This window comes from Corvus cornix, chromosome 3 (genome assembly GCF_000738735.6).
Source record: "Corvus cornix cornix isolate S_Up_H32 chromosome 3, ASM73873v5, whole genome shotgun sequence".
Classification (NCBI taxonomy): Eukaryota; Metazoa; Chordata; class Aves; order Passeriformes; family Corvidae; genus Corvus; species Corvus cornix.
In genome coordinates, this window is record NC_047056.1 from 99,178,292 (window position 1) to 99,195,179 (window position 16,888).

Here is a 16,888-nt window from a genome sequence, read left to right on the forward strand (position 1 = left end):
TGGGTGGTGTGAAAACGTTTCATAACTGCTAACAGCAACCCTGTTGTGAACCAAACAGCTGTGCACAGAACACAGGTGTGCTGCACAACAAGGGCTATTCATGCCTTTCCACAGGGTGCTGGCCAGGTTTGTGGAGCCACAGCTGACCACATAAAGCATCGAGGATGGAAAAGGCTGGGAGTGAACTGCCCACTAAAAGTGTAAACACCGGACGCCACGCAGGCAAACACACACACACACACACATATACACACACATACATTTTTAGCACATTTAGCTCACTGCTGTAATGAAAAGTGGTAAGGAAAGCCTACTCTACTGTGGGAAGCAGAGAATATAATGCCGTAGGAAGTTAATAGGAATGTTATATGCATGAAAAAATAGGCAAATAAAACAGAATTGGGAGATGGAACAAGCCAAAATATTCATGATTTAACTGAACATGTTGTTCCAATAAATTCTTTCGTCAATGTATCAAAGATATTTGTAATTATAGAAAATGTGGAAGATATTCCAAATAATGCTAGCATAGGGGTTACAGATTCTCTTTCCTTGTACAGAACCTCCAAGAGAGAAGACAAATTCCAGGAAAGTAAAATATTATGGTTAAAAATTAAAACCATTTCCCTTTCATATGCTCTGCATAAAGTGTTTTTGCAGCTTTTCTTCCACAAATATCAGCACAGTAAAACATTGGGGGGATGGTTGAGTTTTGTTTCCTTTTTTTTTAACAGGAGTTTTAGGAGATGGTTTAAAAAACAATTCATGTGAAAAAGGAATGATAATCGGGAACCCTTGAATTCTAATTCTGGATATAGAAATCCTGAGTTGGGCATTTCACTTGAACACACAAGCAAATACTATGATTCAGTTGCAAAAGGTAGAATACCTCTGTGGAAAAGCAAAGGACTGCCTGCCCAAGCAGATCTTCTCTATCTATTGTACCTATTATGAAGAGGTAATTATTTGTTAAAAACACAGTCTCCAGATACAATATTTGTAGCCACACATTACACATGAGGAATGAATGCTTTCCAAATGTAGGTACAGAAAAGCCACCTTTCATGACAAAACATGGCAATGGAAATAGAACATACCATAACCATGATGCAGCTAATATCTCCACATTTAAAATTCTCACCAGCCAGTTCAAGGTGAAATGCCAGACAACACCAGCTTTGACACAGCAAAACCCTGTCTGATTCCTACCACTGCTGGTATTCCTGGCTTCATTTCTGCTTTCAAAACAGACTACAAGTTATTGAGACTGAACAGGGTTGATGTGTCAGCTAATAAAGTGGCTCTATGATACAAATATATCTATAATAAAGTGAGTAACTGTCCCTATAAACATAGAAAATCTTCCAATTCACCAAGTACCTTTTTGCATGAACACAGTGAAGAACCCTAGTTTCTCTTTGGCACGATAGCCCCGTTTCAAAGACACTTAAACAATGAACCAAAATTCCTGTTCATTGCAGGTGTAGGGCCTCAGTACAATGGTTAGAGATGCGCAAGAGCAGCATCAGAGATAGGTTCACCGGGTGGCTGCAGCCACACGTCTTTGGCTCCCGGCAGCGGAGGCCTAGATGTGTATCTGCCCAACGCTCGGAGTGTGGCTGTCCCACCCCATGAGCAGCAGCTGGTGGTCAGCCCCCTGAACCACACACTAGAAAATAGCACACCCCAGCCCTGCTGTTTGTGCATTATGGCCACTATCTGGGGTAAACTGAACATCCTCTCTCACCAACTACAAAGGTCTAAAGAAATGCTTTTATCGCATTGTTATTTTTGCTTTCTTCTAAGATGGCCCCAGCTGTCACAGGAAAAATGGGTCCCAAGATCAACCAAGATCAGCAATTTGCATGTGCGTTTTTGATGCTGCTTGAAAATCTGATTAAAAATCCAGTGTTTGACACCATTAAAACACTTGCAACCAAAAAATGACCTGCAGGTCTTCATTCATCCAGTGAACACAGACAGCTGTGATCCAGCAGGACACACATTTCTCATTAGTCACAATTTTGCTCATAAGCCTCAAGAAATGGAGCCATCTCAGGAAACCAGAGTGTAGTTCACACTCTACCTCTATTAAGTCCTTGGCCTCTCTGCCAAGCTGGTGGAAAGTGCCTGAAGTGGCTGATCACCCAGATTTGGGCTGAGATCCCCAATTTATCACCTCTAATCCAATAAATAATTAACATATTCAACAGGAGGAGTTAGTTCTGCTTCTTGTCACTGCTATTCCTACACGAGTCTATGATGTTGCAGGTATTTAGTCACACTTTCTTGTCTATAAAATATGCTGTAGAAATTTAAGTAGTACTAAGGCAAAAATAGTGTAAAGATTGGCTAGCAGCTTGTAATTAGGAACATTTCATTCGTCACAGCTTACTTAGAAGTGATTTACACTTGCCTCAAAATGTTGAGCAAACCTGAAGCACATGCTCGCAAAATTCTCAAATTTCTCTTGGAGATCTCCCTGTGACTGAGAAACCCAGCTTCTTTCCAAAAGCACCAGAATTTAATGTCTACCAACAGAATTATATCTATCTGTCTTGCAGCACGGCTGTAAGCCAGCATCCTGTATTTAAAGAGTCACCAAGCAAATTATAGGACCCTTGGATCTACTATCTCTCAGTAAATGCTGGCACTATACTGGAACCAACACATTTGGCTTATATGTGATGTATATTGTTACAACAATAACAACCTTGAGAAAGGTTTTCAAAAACTAGAAGAACTGAGGATCTGGACTGTCATATTTGTCAAAAAATTGTTTAAACAATGTCACTGGCTCTCCATTTTTTCAATTGCTGCAGGTTTATTCTAGCTATGCTTGAGCAAAAGCAAGACCAATTCCAGCCCAAGCAGATCTAACACCTTTAAAAAGAAACCTTCACATTGACATTCTCATGTTAAACTTTCCAATCAGTCTTACAGAAACCCTATTTTTATGCTTTTTCATGTGGAAATGAATGACTTGCTGTTCTTTTGTGTGATAATTTAGCTAAGCAACAATTATTACTTTGTGTTCTCAGCTGTGGAAAGGACAGAGTTGAGTTACTTCAGTTCATTCCCTATCCTCTCTCTTTGGAATTATAAATTATATATTTTTATCTTTATAAGTTTGCAACTAGAAACAAATCAAACTCATCTGAATAATTACCTCACCTAAATATTACTATAGAAATTCAATTTCTAATCTCAAACACAGATAAAACTTTGAATTCATATTGTTTCTTCAAAATTGTTATGTTTTTTAAATCCAGACCAAATTCTGTCCTTCAGTTTCTTAGAGTGATCTGTATATAAGGGTTAAGAACAAAAAATGAACAGAACAACAGCCGTGTAAAGGAGAGTTACAGTGTGTAAAAAATAAGATCCTTGTTCATAAGATCCTTTTATTCAAGAACTGTGATTTTATAAATTTCTTAGAGCAAGCTTCTAGATAAATCAAATCATGGATTAATATAAATTATACAAGTTATCTTTACAACAATAGATTAGTATACTATTAAGTCACACATATTATCTTCTCATTATTTATTACAGCAGTAAGCCCAGTAGCACTGGCATAACTAATGCCACTGCAAAAATTCAAAGCCCAGTGAAGCCTTCCATGTACAAATCACACTAATCACTCCTTAGAAACAGATTACCTTCAAATGAGAAAATGTGAAGAAATTGCACCAACTGCAACAAACAAAAAACCTACTAGTTATTTAAAGAAAATTGCACACAGCAATCTTGCCAAGATGTTACAGTGTCTCCATCACAGCTGGAGGTGGATGGCTTCTGTAGGTTTGGGCAATTCACATTTCAGATTCTTTTCCCACTGCCCACATGTTCAATTTTACTCAACAGCAAGCCCTATTCCTCCCTTATTTACCTTCTAAAGCAAAGCCTACATTGGTGGGAATGAACACCGAAGTAACACTTAGAAAAAGCAACATCATTTGAACAGCTGTAGACAGTCTGTTATTTATCAGAAATTTTAACAAAGGCCAAAGGAAAAAAGCAGCAGTTCAGCAGAGCAAGTCCTGCCCTAGCACAGCTGTTACACAAGATGCGAAAATTTCAAAATGAGAAAGTAAACACCACTATATTCTAGAAAAGAGGGAAGAGATGTTTCTTCCCAATCCTTGGAAATAGCAAACTTAACACTAATGAAACGCAAACATCCCCCCATCCCCTGAACACAAAAGCTGGGATCCAGTTGTGATCCTTTCCTTGTGGAATTACTTTGTCCATACTACCCACAGGGTAAAAAGCTACGGATGCTGGACAGGCCCCCAGCAGCAGCAAAGCAGGACTGCTTCATTGATGTCCACATTCACTGCTCTGATGGGTTGCTGGACAGGCACAGAGTTCACAGACAGACTCTGCCAATAGAACACAACTTGGTGTACTGCAATTTGGGAAAACACAAGGGGTAAACTCTGCCTCCACTAACCAGATTTGTTAAAACCAATGCAGAGAAATCCTTTCAAGGGTCCTTTCAACAGTTCTTTTATTGAGGGCAGGAACTGACGCTCCTGCAATATTGGTATTAAGAATTCAAAACTGTCCTGGTTCTGCAGGTGGAAACAAACTTATGGTAGATCTAGCTTGAGAGTTTGATTTGGCTGCTCTATCATTTAGAGGCTCTCACTCCTCAGTGCTGTCATTTACCACTAAGATGGCAAATGTACAAAAGAAAAAAAAACAAAACCTCCCCTTGAATGAAGGTAGTACTTAAAAACACCCCCCTCACAGCAAAAGGCAAGCCAAGCACAGCCCAGCTTTGCACCAATAGTGCAGGTACTATACAGGCCTGCGCTATTGGAACCTGACATACAAAACAGCTTTACATGGAGTAGTGTGGTCCTCAAAACACACACCCAACATGTCAGAGAGCTGAAGAGTGCCTCACTGCTCACTCACTTGGATGCAGGGCTGAAACTAGTGCCTGCAGTCTCTGTAGAGGTTGAGCAGTGCATGGAGGGAGGCAGAAGCAGAAGGTCCTGTGCATTGGTTGTTTTCACAGGGTTCTATCAGCACCTGTCACCATCCTTCCTCTTAGCTGGTTCCTAAAAATTAGAGTGGGCCAAGATAAGACCTGGACAGCTGTTCAGAGTTACATCCCCTGATTTACCAAAGGCAGCACCTCAGCCTGGTAGAGGATGCTAAGTGGAAAGAGGAGCTGCTGATTCCTAACACAGACATTTGCCATCTTTATGTCCTGATGTCGTAAAGGGAGGTTTGGGGCATCAGCATCTTCCAAAATGTGCATGTGGAGGTCAGGTTCCTGACCTAAGGCTAAAAAATTCTGCTGTGGGAGGTAGACACCATATCTCCACTGAAGAGGATGACAGGCAGGTCTAAATCTGCCCTATTTCAGATCTCAGACGGGCAACAGCCTCAAGAGACACAGATGGCCAAGATCCATGTCAGGCACATCTACAGCTAAGTGATGCTCCAGCAAGAGTGGTGCTGGCCAGCCCTGCAGTGCCCAGGGGTCCACAGGCCTCCAAAGGGTACCACAGAGTAAACTACCCAGAAGTGTAGGAAATAACAGGAGATGCAAGGGTGGCAAGGGAGATATCTCTTTGTTTAATTGTACTATTGGCAGTTTTCTTCTCTTCTTATTGTTATGTCTGGGGAAATCAGGGAAACAAGGTCTGGCCATCTGGGCATCTACAAGAGCAGCTGTGTTGTACAGACACCTGTGCCTTGCAGGGCTGACACCAAAAGCCAGGCACGAGGCAACATGGGCTCTGTATTTCTGAGCACCCCTTATATGCTTTGAATACTTTTCATACAAAACAAAAGAAAAAGGCAGCACACCATGGGAAAAACTGTATTTGAGGCATCTAGAAGTCAGATACAGGCTTGGATATTAAACCTTAATCTTCTACCATCCTTTGAACATCAGAATCATTAGTTCAGGGGTATTCAGGCTAACCACTATCCACCTCCCTTGTGGGAATAACTTTATTTTGTGTAAACAACAACATATTAACTGGAAAGGGAATCCCAATCACCATCTTCCACCTACCATGGAGTTCTTCACTATATAAAGTATGTATTTTTCTCCCTGATTCCTAAAGAAAAATTTCCATTCAGGAAAGTGTGAGGCCCATGACAAAAAGGCTCTTTTAGTCACTTCAGAGAACTACACTGCTTGCCCGCCTCTAAGCACTGGGCTGTTGGTTAGTCTGGGGTACAGGCAGGGGTAGGTGACCAGAAACTCATCACAGTCAAGGAATCCTGATGTTACAGCATTCTGACATTTGCCAATGAAAAACTGTGTAGTCAGAATTACTGCTGACCATCATTCCCAAAATGCAGCTACTTCCTCTGGTTATTCAGTAAGCAGAAATCTGCTGCAGTGCTCTGAATGCTCTGTGCCTTATATCATACCCCAAAGGTCCAAAGCAATACGCCAAAGAAATAACATTCTAGCTGTGCTCAGTTATAACACCACGGACAATGAAAAAAACCTCAATTTTCCAGTTACAAATAGAAAATTAAAAACTTCTGAATTTTTAGTAATTCACTTGCAATATTTTCCTTTCTAAAACAAATGTTCACATTTCTAGGAATTGCTGACTACCGTGTTTATAAAATGGAGCCCATTTTTGCTGTGTCTAGGGAAGGATAAGTAAAACATGATGCACAAACTAGGAAAACTGTAGAAAAAATATTGGCTGCAAAGTCTGTGCTCCTGAAGACAACCAAGGATAACATTTAACCAGAAACAGGTTTAGACATTCAGCTGTCAGTATTTCCCTTAAGCACTGGAGACTCTCAGTCTGCAGATAAAATCCTGATTCGTACAAATGCATATGCTAAATAAGTGTATGAAACAACCAAATTTTTTCAGAAAATTTTTAGAGAAATGACCTTTCAAAAACTGATGTGCATGGAAATTGATATATACATTTATGATATATAATGCATGACTTTATGTACTTCATTTCACTTTCAGAATAAAATCTTCTTGTTATTAGGAGAGCAGGATTAGCATATACCCACTATCTGGGTATTTACAGAACTTGTTTACAGAACTTATGAAACACAATAGGTTAAAACCCATTTGTACTACTTGCAACCACAGCAGCGTTTCCACATACAAACTCACATGTGTTTCAGCTTTGAAATTTAAAGCACATTAGCTCAGTGTCAACTAAGGACATCAATGTCTTTATCTGGAATAAGCCAAAACAATTTTTTTCATTTTTTCTTATCCATCAGCTGTTCACTAGAGATTCAACATGTATTTTCATGTTCACAAATTATACCAATTGAAATGCAAAAGCTGCAAAATGTAAGAGGGGAAAACAAAGACAGTAAAAATAATTTATAATAATTATTTTTCAAACATAATATCAAAATAATTAATAAGAAATTATGCAATCCTCTCACTCAAATTTAACAGTCTTCAGTGGCACATGAACGAGTGTGTCTTCTGAACAAATTTTGTTTAGCAGAAAATATAGCCTCTGCTGAAATAACTTCTAGGTTTTCTTTTCAAAGGACTCTCCTATTGCTGGTAGGTAACTCTGCCATATAGATAGACAGAGAGATAGATTAGATAAATAGATAGATAGATAGATAGATAGATAGACAGACAGATAGAGCTTCATACGTTTTCCATAGCAGAAAAGCTATGTATATATTTTTGCTCTCATACAATATATTGGCAAAATTCTAGAATCCATTACTATTATTATTTTATAAGATTCAAAACGGAGGACAAAAAGAAAAAAAAGTTGTCTCTTTTCTGAAATTGAAAATGTAAATTTTAGCTAAGGTATAACTAGGGACAATCAACCAAAGAGATGAGGCTGCAGCAACACCTTCAAAAGTTTCCCAGTTTAGGAAAAGGAAAAACAAATTCCATTGTCACACTTACTTTAAATTGATAATAATAGAGGGCACAGGGGTTCTGAGCCAAATCTTACCTAAGGCAGCAGAACAATATGTAATGGCTACAGTGGTGCTTTGGATCAGAACTAAGATTTCTATCCAACTGAAGCTAAAGTTATAAAGGAACTTAGCTCACTCTGTTAAACTCAGTGAATCTTACATTTTGCAAATGCCTGATGAATGCCTTTGAATAAGCAATGCTCTGAATAAGGTGAGTTTCAGGAAAACATTTAAATGGATAACAATAGCTTTTCCTTGAAGAGCACATAATTGATGTGAAATCCCTCAGCTGTACATTGCTGGAGGCTGGGACTTCACACTGTGGGAGTGTCCTGCTCCTGTACCATCCACCAGTATCTCCTGTCATCCTCTGTCAAAAACAGGACACCAAGCTGGGGACCTTTGTCTAAAATGGCCTTTGAACTTTCTTATGCACTGTACAGAAATTCAGACAGGTATCTTTGTAAAACTTCTTCCTTCTCCCCTCATACTCCCCACTCTCTCACAGTTACAGCATTCAGAGTCATCATTCCACAAATTTTGTTTTCAAAACTTTTTCACTTTAAATCACTGTCAAATTAAAATCATAGGATCAGTTATAGCCAAGTGCAACAAGCAAGTGCCTTAAACTTATTTCTTCTGATAACAGGGTAGTGCAGGGCTCTCCCTACCTAGAATTTTACTAGAGCATCTTTCAGAAGCATTAGCAGAAGATTACACAGTCTTTCTTGATTATCTCAGACCTTAAATTTATTATGCCCCTATCACACACAGCTATTATAGCAAACTGCAGGTTTGTAATTGCTCTCAGTGGGAGAAGGTTCAAGCCCTTTATTTCTTCCTCAGAAGGATATTGGGTCTGATCCAATTCAGGCCAGACTCATACTGTTCTCTTCTCTAAAATCTATTTCCTTTTTTTTTTAGATTAATTCAAGCTACAAGATACCATCTTTTTCTCTGGCCCTTGACCTTCTAGATAACCCTTCTTTACACCAGAAAATTATGTGTAAGAGAATATAATATTAATTAAAAGGTAACTTGCCTTTGATTTAGTATCAAATAAGAATATTATATTATCTTAAGATATTATCAGAAAATTATCAGATTATATTATTATTTATTTATATAATGTATATAGTATTATTATTTATATGAATACAATAATATTAAAATACTATAAGATATTATAAGGAAAAAATCTTGGCTGTAGTTCATCATAGAGACAGCAAGTAAAATCAAAGTGTAGCTGTGAGCCAGTATTAATAACATAAGCATACTCACCTCTGATGCAGATGCAGTCACTCAGTTGTGTCATCACTTGAATGCAGAGGTGGGACCCTTTCCCACTCATGAGCTGTTTTCATTTGCCCCAGAATCCCCCTGAGGTTCTGCCAAACAGCTGAGAAGGAAAAGAGCCACTCACTCTGGGGGCCCCTCTGTGGCAACGCTGTTTCATGAATAACATGAGACACCCACCCCTCACCCTACACACCCCTATACATCACCTGTAATTGTACTCTGGTGAGTTTGTGTCTGGGCTTTCTCTTAAAGTAAGAGGTGTTTGTCATTCCAGTTAGTTATTCTCTGTGAAAACACAAACTTTGATGCTTTTTTTTTTTTCAAGGCACCCTAGAAATATTGTTCATTATGAATTAACATGTGTAAGAAAATAACGCAGCTCAAAGATTTTGTAGGAGACCAAAATAAATGGTGTTTTCAGGGGAAGGTGGTACTTTTATTCCAGCTTGATGGTGTTTCCAGGAATTCAGAGTTTAACAGTAGTTCAATAAGGCAAACAGTCAACACATAAACTTGGCTGTCACACATTATGAGTATACAAAACCTACCCCTCCCAAAAGACTTACTCACTGCTCAAGCTCCTCCGCTTGAGAATCCCCCTCAAAAATTGCTTCCAAAGAGGAAAATCAATAGAGTTCTTCATTGGACAGAAAGATGCTATAATCAGGTTCAGAAAGTGATTAGCGTGGAAAAGATTGCTGATTTAGGAACTAACATTAGTGATAAGTTCCCTAGGATTTAATTTTGTTCATAATCTGCACGACAAAGGCTACTACTCTTCCCAGATCCTCACTATTGAGTTAAAACAAGAAAAGGACTAATACCAGCTTAAAATATTTGCCAATTCCAGCTGCTGATTTTGTCTTCTTTTTAAATGCTATTAGTTTCTCCTTTATTACATTTTCAGCAGAAAACAATCAACTCTACAAAACTTAGATTAGGGACCAAGTCTATTTTTAGAAATATTTCAAAGCTGAGGGCTTTTAAATAAGGAATTCTCATTTAATAAAGGATTAGAAAGTAACAAAGTGGTCATGTACCTATATTTTATAAAGCAACTAACCAAGGTAAGCTAAAAGATGAATATTGAAATGTGCATCTTTAATTGGTGAGTTAAAATACTTAACAGTCAAAATCCAATTGCATGATATATAGCACTATTGAGCAAGGTTAATATCCTTTGGATGGATGTCATAATTATGTATTTTCATAGCCTAAAATGTTTCATTTTAGTACTAAATGTCCTGTGTTACACACTTATGTAATGTAGGGTTAATTTCAGTACATGTACAATGTATGCTATGCTTATGTTACTAGAATTTACTGTCAATTTTAATTGAAATTTAACTTTTTTTTCTACTTCAGAGTACAAATCAATCATTGCTTTCTCTCAGTCTCTCCAGTCAGCTGCATAATAAAATACCCTTAAGACCCTTATTGTTGCCTCATAAGGAAAGTGCTGTAATATTTTGGTTTATATGTACTGGTGACACACCTGAGTTTTTAGATTTAAGAACGTCTACGTTAGCACTGAAATTTGGACAGTTTATGTACTGAACTGTCAGAGACTCTCTGGGAAGGCAAAGCTCAGCAACAATGCTGTGGCATGACACAAGATCCAAACTAAGGATGTTTGTGAAACGTCGTTCATTGAGCTGAAGAGATTTTATGAGATTTCAGCACAGTAAAGCATTATTATGGCAGGACTATTAGGGCAGCTCACTGTTTACCCAGCACAGTCCTATTTCTGGTGTATGCAAAAAAAAGTGTGAAAATAAAGACTATTTAGGCTACAAATACAAAATCTATTATCCCCAGAAATGTAGGGACTTTTCACTGTTTCCTATAACAACCTTGTCACACTTTTTAAGAATTGTCATAATAAGGAAACAGTTACAGCATTGATTTGCTTAAAACTTTGCTACTGAGAACAGTCCACTTTACAAATTGCCAATTAGTCACGTTCAAGTAGTTACTACTACAAATTTGCTGGAATGAATAAGTAAAATAACAACTGCTTTGATTTTTTTCATTTTTAATCTACTGGAACTTGACCTTTGGGAAATTGAGATTTTAAAAATGTTCTACATGCTGATTTAAAATATGGAACCTGGAATTTGCCCAAAATGATGATATCCTCATAAAAAGGCATGCTGGTCAAATTTGTTAGTATAAAGCATAGACATCCAGGCTTTAAAGACCCATGTGCTGAGAGAGTCTCACATTGACATGGCTTTAAAGGTCACATACATACCCTGCCTCAATTGAACCCCAAGGGATGCTGTGGCTAAGCACACAAGATGTTCAGACACTACAATCAGGTTTAAATGGGCATATGGCAGAAGAAATCTGTTCCCATAGGAGGAGGAAAAGGAGAAGTAATATCACAAGCAAAATTAAGAAAAATCAGGATGACAGCATATTACTAAACTAATAGAAAGGGTGACACAAAAGGGAGGAGGTTGAGTTGCAGAGAGACACTAGAAATTAAGAAGGTAATTCTGGAAGCATGGCAATGCACTCAGTGTTCTTGCTGACCTTCAGCTGGAAGAAAAAAATTCCTTTTGATTCATTTGGATTTTGGTACATTTCATATTTATCTAACATTTTCAGTACAAAGCAATCTAATCTCAAAAAAAAAAAGAGCTTAGTTTGAAAGCTTAATAAATGAGGGAGTTCACACAGGACAAAGAAGTAAATGAGGGAGTAAGGAATGGTGGTTTTTTCCACCTGTTTAAAGACAAACTGCTTTCACACACTGGCATCTAGACCTCAGAATCTTTCAGACACTACTGCCTCTGTCTGGCAGGCCTCACTTACAGAGCAGAGGTCAGCCTTGGTGAAAAGTTTGAACCCAAATCTGTCTATGATACTTTCTTCTTGGGTTACCTTTCCTTAGGCTAATAAGACAGAAATCAGCCTCGGAAAGAATGAACATTTTGTGAAATAGTTTTCCTTCCTCTATGTCTGTATCCAGCTCTAAACATGAAGCTGCAAAAGCTGTAAGGCTCATTTGCCTTCCAAAATACATTTTTATAAAGCACTTAGCTCTGTAGTAAGGGGCAGGTCTGTGAACACCTCTTTGCTATGGGCATAGGAGTGCAATGCACCATATTCATTTTTCACATAAGAAATAATATAGAGGAATCCAGATTTTTTTTTTTTTTAAATTTTCATTATACCTTTACCATCATGCATATTTTTAAAAAGCCATAAAGGATGAAAAAAACCACAAGACCTTCCATTTCAAAAACTCTTCAGGTCTACAAAGTCCTTTCTCCACCTGCCTGGAACAACATCATTTTGGGAAAGACTTTTCCACATGGACACATGACAAATGATGCAAAAATCCTCTTCTGACACCTTCTCTATTGTATCCAAACAAGACAGGGAGTATCTGGTAGCCCCCATCGGTCTGGGAGCTGGCTGCTGCTGGAGCTGAATACAGAATGGAAGGAAGGCAGTCCAAAAGAGGCACCACCAGGAGACTGAGGAAGAGAGGCAAAAACCTCCCAGACCTGGCCCCTAGTTCAAGCTCTCACTTGGATGTGGACTCCTCCCAAGCACAGTGCAGATGGCAAGTGCCTTTGCAGTGACTGGGAATGACTGGATTGGGTCCTTTTTCTCCAAGTTTCAATTTCTGTGGCTCATTTGTTTCCTTTGTTTTCCTTAACAGCACATTCTAACAATATTTTAATTAAAGTCCTATCTATATACAACTTTGACTGAATCTTAATGAAGGTTTTTTTGTTGGTAGTTTGGTGTTGCATTTTGTTGTTTTGCTTTGGGTTTATTTGGTCTGCTATTTTTCATTTATAGTTAAAATATCTAATTACCAAGGAAACTATAATGAAATCCACTAAATGTGAAACAACAAACAGAAATTCCAATTAGCAAGGGGACTGATAAAAGAATTTACATTTCCAAAGCTGTAGCCAGATACTTTTTCTTATTATGTTACCTGTTATTCATTTCATGCTATCAAAGTTCCTTTGCACAACAGAGAAGCATTTATAAATTCCAGCCATGATTCTTCACCCAGATAAGCAGCATGTGAGGAAAGGAAGGAGTCAGCAGCAACAAAAGAAACCTAGGAAGTTTCAATGAGAGTTTGTGGTGAGAAAATTATGAGATTTTTTGTTCCTTTCTATTTTTCCTACCTGTCTAAATCCCATATACCTGTTTCACCCACAGGAGCACACTTAAATCCTTTAGATATTTTTGCAAATTTTGACTTTAGAGCCAGTAGAAAATAACAACAGCTCCTAAGACTACTGTAAAATACTTCACCTGCACACAGGAAAAATTATGTCAGAAGCCATCTGACTAACTGCTGCTTTCATTGATTTTGCCCCCAAGAAGACTAATCTACCACAATGTCACTCCACATCACTCTGCTGAGAAGCTGCACATCAGCTTTTGTGTACAGACTTTTTTAATTACCAAGCATGTCTCCCACAAGTGAAGGAGCTATTATGCACAGAGTGGCTGCACTGTCACCATCACTGCATTCAGGCAGACTCTGGAAATGATTAGCCCAGCATAATTTCTTACAAGAGTGAATTGCAAGCTATCCATTAGGAAAAAAATACACCACACACACCAACAAACCAACAAACCTCTTTTCAACATAACATTTAACAGAATTTAGGTGGTAAACAGCAGTAGTAATGACAATACTTCAATGCTGTCAACAGAAAACCCATGTCTCAAAACTCAGATGTATGGTAAAATTTAGCTTTGTCAAACAAAATTTTCAGCTGATGTAAAATCAGACAGAGGGATTTTTCATGTTTCACCTTTCAATGCTGATAGCCTGAGGGAAAAAAAAGGTACCCTTTACTAAATTTTACAAAAAATACAAAACATTTCATTTAAAGAAATAGAAAAATATAGGATTGTGGAGACTTGATTTTTGTGGAATTGTTTTTGTGGGAAACTCTCTTTCTTTCCCTCCCTTTTTTTTGGTCCCTCCTCCTCTCCCTGCTCCAGGGACTCTGGCTGGAGCAATGGCAGCCAGGAGACCACTCCTGCTAAGGGCAGCAGTGAAGTTCAAGCCAGGCTCCAGCTCCAGAAGTCAGCCCTGTTGCTTGACACTGGCATTAGCTGGGAGCAGAGTAGGTGGCACAAGGAGCCAAACTCACCCTTTGTTTCAGGAAAACCGAGAGCATTCTCTGAAATAATCACATCTGGCCAGGTTAGAGGTACCCCAGCACCCTTGTACTAGGAGGCCTCTTTGTGGAAACTCAGACACTCAGGTGGAAGGGTTGCAGAGAGAAATGGTCTATGAGCCAGAAACAAGGAGCAGTGCCCAGATACCCTTGACCAAGTCCTAGGAACCAGGACCTTGACAAAAATTGTGAAGGTCAGCTCTAGCTATCAATAAAAATATGCATCACCAGCTCTGATGACACCATCAAAGAAAAACATGGAGCTGATTTTATCCTTTTCCTCAGTCCTCTTTGAATCTTAATTTCAATATCTGCTTCATCTTTTCGCGTTTCGTTGTTTTGCCTCCTTTGTATTTTCTGCTTGCCACTATAAAATATTGGGTAATGACTCTGTGCACTGGTAGAAAGGCGTTCTGCTCCCCAGAGCTGCCAGTAACTCAGTGGTGTGGGAACTGATTCATGTGGCCACATGTAATTTGTATAGCACTTTGGGACCCTTTTGGAAGAAAGACACTATAGAACAGTCAGATCATTTGCATTATAAAGGTTCTGGTGGCTGTTTCTTGGATTAGACACTTTAGGTTTGTATAATGTTTCTATATCAGAAGAAACAGGAGCCAAATTGGAGAAAGTCTTTTCCCTAAAGTCAGCTATACATTCCATATATTAAGTATTCTGTGTTCATTAGGATTCTGATTTTCATTTTGACTTCCAAAACACACTTCTTTCCTAAATTCTCTTTCATTGTTTAAAAACAAACCTTTTGAACATTCAAATTAAGGTGGTGGTTTTTGAGTTTAACATAAATATTGCTCTTTCCCAGCAATAAAACCAACCGCAGAGGCAATTCCAAGCACCCAGCTTCCCAGATCATTAGATGAAATAACACAGTCACTCTCTTCAGTGAGGGAGTCCTCCTCTGACTCAGGGAGCATTCACCAGTGCTTCCTACAAACCAGTATCCAGGAAGGGGCAATAAGATTGTTCTGAGGCAAAATATATTGCCTCTTCCTACAGAAAGAGCACCTGGAGAAAAAGTGGGCTAAAGTAAATGGGAATATCTGAATGAAGAAAACATCATAAGTAGAAGAGGGGTTAAAATAAAAAGAAGTGTAAAAAAAAATTTCTGAATCCTCTGCCCCAGGTGTAGTACTGATAAAAAATAAGATTAGCTTCATTGACTTCAAACCACAACTTATGCCAGATAAGAATCTGCCTGACTTAATTTTATCCCTTACCTTTTTAAACAATGAAATGACACTCTCTATTGCTTTACCTACAGCAACAGGTGAGCAGAATCGATTCTGTACCAATAATAAGAATCCATATTTTTATATAGCTTTTAGCTTCTCTCAATAGTTTAAAAATGCCCCACAGAGAGTTTTTTACCCATACTGTAACAACAACTGCTTCCCTGTACAATAGGCTTACTCCAGACTTTATTGGAATTACTCCAAGTACATTCAAATGATTGTATGATCACTCAGTATCCCTCTGACCAAATTTATATATATGTGCTATATGCTGCTGTGCCAGCACAACACTTAACTGTCGTATTTTCATGTCATTTCATATAAACAGACTCTTTTCCTTTTTAAACTAATTTTTTATAGTGAAGAATTTGTTCAACATGATACTTCTGAGTGGGGGACAGTCAAAGATTACACTTTAGCACATACAAAAAGAGCATCCTATTTTAAGGTATTCTGCAGAAGTCCTGCCATTTATATACTTGCAGTGTTAGGACTGACTGGATCTGCTTCCTAATTGCATGACAATCTAATTATGCTGCACTTTCTCCCACTTGGAGATGGACCAAAAGTCCACTGCAGTTACCACAAATCTAGCTTTGGGTCAGGACCTTATTTCATAAGAAATGGTCTGTCTGCATTAGGACTTACTGCTGGAGCAAGCAGCTATTCAGTGTGGGTATGAATATCATAGTCTGGTCCTGAGAACTTTTTTAAGAATTCTTCCATAACTTATCATGCATGTTCTAAAAAGCTTGAGCAAAACCTATAAAAAAGATGATGCTACAGCAAGCTGCCCTAAGGAAATACCCCAGGAGAGAGTGTGACAATGTTATCAAATAAAACAAGATAGACATCTGTTATTCAAGTTATTACAAAGCATTTGGTGTCATACTCAATAAATAATATTCCAGGAAGTTTAAATGTAATCCTGATGGACACTTAGCAAAAATAATTTTAAAATGAATAGCATATGTGGAGAGTATCTGATGGTTTTCCACTCTAAAAAATGAAAAAGATCTATTTGTGCCAGAAATTTACACTCTTCCAGTTATCACTGTGCTCCAATACAGTATGCTGTGTGCATGAAATATCCTCCCAGTATAATGTGCACCAGAAGAGTGGGGGGGAGTGAAAAGGAAGAGAAAAAAAACACCACTGCTGTAGTTAGGAATTGCAGACTGCTGGTTTATTAAAGTGCCCTTCGTTCACCTGCTACATCCAAATCAACAGTGTGGTGATTGGCACTTGCTC

The 16,888-nt window shown here is 38.3% G+C and overlaps 1 long non-coding RNA gene across 1 annotated transcript in view; it reads right to left on the reverse strand.

Annotated features, from left to right (window-relative positions):
- Positions 1–16,888, reverse strand: part of LOC104685455 — a 205,507-nt gene that overhangs the window by 98,143 nt on the left and 90,476 nt on the right. Inside the window, exons 8-10 of the long non-coding RNA XR_005604191.1 lie at positions 13,175–13,303; positions 9,420–9,498; positions 9,196–9,313 (exon numbers count right to left, since the gene is read on the reverse strand). This is a non-coding gene — a long non-coding RNA (uncharacterized LOC104685455). The remainder of the gene's footprint in view (positions 1–9,195; positions 9,314–9,419; positions 9,499–13,174; positions 13,304–16,888) is intronic.